Below are 4,026 nucleotides of genomic sequence, written 5' to 3'. Positions count from 1 at the left end.
GTGGTCTATGCTTGGTTTTGCATTGTGGTCTTAATAGGGTGGATTCCTCAAATTATTGTTGATATCCATTATGTGATCACGTTGACCAATGTACATATACACACTCACAAATTCGGTATGCTTACAATGTAGTAAAGGGTTATGGTTTCTAATGAAAGGTTGATCTCATATTCACTATATGTGTACTACTATGAATGTGAGATAAATGTATGTGAAGTAAGTCATGTATTCCATAACTAGGATTACTTGATAGGTATACTAGTATGGGAAAAGGGTATAGGACCTTGTGTATGCATTGCACCTGTGTACCTTGATAGGATAGTTCCTAGGTTTGGTTTTTATGTACATGAAAATGAATGTATGAACATGTTATGAATATGTATTACATACTATAATGTGAAGTATGTAGTATGATGAAGTATGATTATAACTAATGTATAAATGTGTATATATGAAAGCATGGCTCATATGTTTACACTTGTACACTTATGCATGAAAGAAGTAAAGTATGAACATATGTGGTTTAAAGGTGTTATATGAAAGGTTTGCTCACATGTATGTACACACACACATGTATGATTATATAGTCAATAGAGGGGATCTTAAAAGGTGTTTTCAAGAGTATCCTAAACAAAATAGGTGCTTGAATATGCTATGTTCACGTGAAAGGTTTTGTTACATGATATAGGTTGATGAAAGGACTTCTCATCTATAACCTATGAGCTAAGCATATGTGGAGTAAATCTCCTAGAGCCTACCTTTTATAAAGTAAGTAATAAATAATTTTAATAAAGGGAATTTATCTTAGCATCGGGTGAATTTGAAAATGAGATGTGTCCCTTACCATTGTAGGAAGGTAGGTCAACATAGACCTCACGAGGTGGATAGCCTCATGACCCAAAATGGTGTAGTGTGATGTTTCCAATACGGCCACCAAGTTTTCATAGCTATGTTCAAGTGATATAACCTAATATGCTAGCATGATACTCATGTGTTACCTTGGTATGTAAGATACCCTCTTTTGGCATAAGTGGAAGACACCGTATTCAATGTTTGACTCACGTGGTCTTATTGTCGGTTAACTTTATAGTTTCCCTCAAGTAAAATGGACAATGGAAGTAAAGTAAGGACCCTAACTAGAATAATCTAATTGTAGTTCGTTAGTGTATGTGGGGGTATGGGATGAAAGTAAAGTAAGGACCCTAACTAGGATAACCTAAGGGTAGTTTCTTAGTGTATGTGGGGGTATGAGACTTCACCTATGCATTTAACAAGTGGCTCTTGAATGAAGTCTTAGGAAGGTGTTCCAATTTATGTGTTTATGTATATGTTCCTTATGCATGATATTGTTGCAATTATCTACTTGTTTTAATGAAGTGCATGGTATGAGTCCTAATGGATATATGTGATGTGGTCTTGTCCTTATATGCACTAGATTGATCTTAATGGCTATATGATGAAGGTTTTTTACATCAATGAAGTTGTCTTGACTTGATAAGTTTATGTATGAGTTGAATGTTAAGGCTTGTGGTCTTTTGATAGGTTTACTAATTGTATGTGAGGTTATAGGGATTCCCATATACATTCCACTAGAAGACCTTAAGTAGGATTGTGAGTAACGGCTTATAGTGCATTGATGTGAAGTGAAGTTAGAATATGTGCAAGTTGATGTAGCTATCTTAAATATGCTTATAGTATTGGCTTAAATGTGTCCTTGAGGTATTACACTTCTATGATGGTATATGTTAACTATGTAAGTTATAGGTATGGTTTTCCTTGTCGACTTAAGGTGACTCATTGCAACAAGTATCACTAGGGGGTTGCTTGGGAGGTTAAGAAGTTAAATAAAAGATGTTCACTGTTAAAGAAGAATGTGTTTACTATGAATGGCAAATTGGTTACTGTAATGTGACATAAAATATGGCTTAGATTCTATGTGTGATCTTATATGATATTTGGCTTTTAAATGTGTACATTAATTTTGTGAATGATATAAATGCTATTACATAAAGGTTTTATGGAGATTTACTAAAAAAGGATTGAAGCATGATTTCAAGACAATGTCCCTTTTAAATGCATGTTTTGCATGGTTGCATACTTAGTACATTTTTGTAATAACTCCATTCTTCTCTACTTTTTATACAAACTGTAGGTTATGAATGTTTAAGGGATGTCTTTACATGATGAGGAGATTGACATATGAATCCCAAGCTCAAGGAAAGGGGTCGTTAAGTTCCATGATTTCCCTACTTATGGTTTACTGTAAATTTTCTTTAATATTATAAATAGTTATGTATTATATTTTAAGGTCGTGTCCGTAATATACTCTTATGATGTTGACTCTAGGATTGAAAAAGTGACTAGAGTCTTAAACTATGTATGATGATATTATATATATATATATATGTGTATATATATATATATATACATATGTATATATATATATATATATATATATATATATATATGAAGTAATGTTCTAGCATATGATGTGATAAGAAAATTATAAATTTTCCGCGAAATTTACCTATGATAATGTGATGAATGAGAACTATGGGCTTGTGTAAGACCTTTAAGAGGTTAAGTACGCCATGTTACTTCTAGGGGGTTCTCCCCGGAAGTGAAAAATGTGGTATCAGAGCATAAAGAATTTGAAAGTAGTTTTAGTTATAAAAGTCTCATTTTGCCATGTCTAGTAGAGTTTCAATCATCTGTCTGAACCGCGACACATCTATGAGCGAGAAGTTATAGGATGACAGAGTTTCCCTTCTTTACTATTCTCATGTCGTGCCATAGAAAATAACTATCTAAGATCTCCCTCTTATGTTTTTCTTATACATTTGTCTTTAAGATGTGATTTCTTTGATGATATTGTATATATATGCTTGAGAGAGAAAACGTGAGTTTTGATGCTTATCTTGGTTTTATGGTTTCATGAGTATGCGTGAAGGTGAATTTTGCAATGACATATTGATATGATGTCTCTTGTGGCTATATATATGAGACCTATGTGAAATAGCATGATATTTTGAGAACTATATGTCATGATATGGCTAAAGCATGTTAGAAATTGTTATGGTTAAAATGAAGTTTTATTTTAGAATGGTGTGTTACTATATGACTTTGCATTATAATAGTCTTAAAATATGGTTAAACTGAAATACTTTAGGAATATATTAAATGATAAAGATTGCATGTTACCTAAGTGCATATGTTAGATGGTACAAATGGTGCATTTTTTTTATATGTGTGACCTTCATGATTGTTTTACATGGATTGAAGTCTATGTATAGGCTTGGTTTTAGAATAAATGGTAGAATGTTGTCTTTGTAGGGTCATGATGTGGGTTTGATAGACCTAGAAGTTTCCATACTGTAATGTTCAAATAAAAAGAAGAAATTGTATGTCTAAGAACCCTCTATTCCCCCCCCCCCCCCCCCCAAGTTTTGCATGACCCTTGATGTCTATGGTATAGTTGATACCTTGTGTGGTTGGCTAGTATGACCTAACTTGATGATTGAGATAAAATACCTAGGTGACAAAGTTTAGGATGTTTTTGATGTCCTTATGTTAAGTTACTGTTATTTACTTTTTGGTTGAAAAGATAAGATCCTCTTGAAGTTGGGCTAAGTTTCTCTTAATTGAGTTTACCCTAAGTACGGGATTGGATATTTGAGTAGTAAGGTTGTAGATATTTCTACCTTGTCCTTCTGTTCTTACTTGAGCTTGAACCTAATGAATTCTTAGAAAGGTTGTTTATGATTGGAGCTTTGCATAAAGTATAAATTGCACGGCCTCTATATGTTTGGTATGTCTTTATTGACACTATCTTGAGAGTATTTTGAAGATTCGAAAGTACTTGAAAAGAATTTTGATTAACTTCATGGTTTTTTGATGTTGATTTTGCATCTTGGTATGTTATTTGTGAATTTAACTTCATGGATAAGGTAACAAACAGCTTTGAAGTCACTTTTAATGTGTAATGTTTATCCTTATAATGAGAAATTGAGCCTCTTTGAAATGAAA

This window comes from Solanum lycopersicum, chromosome 5 (assembly GCF_036512215.1).
Source record: "Solanum lycopersicum chromosome 5, SLM_r2.1".
NCBI lineage: Eukaryota > Viridiplantae > Streptophyta > Magnoliopsida > Solanales > Solanaceae > Solanum > Solanum lycopersicum.
The sequence above is the reverse complement of the archived record's forward strand: the minus strand, read 5'-3'. Positions refer to the sequence as shown.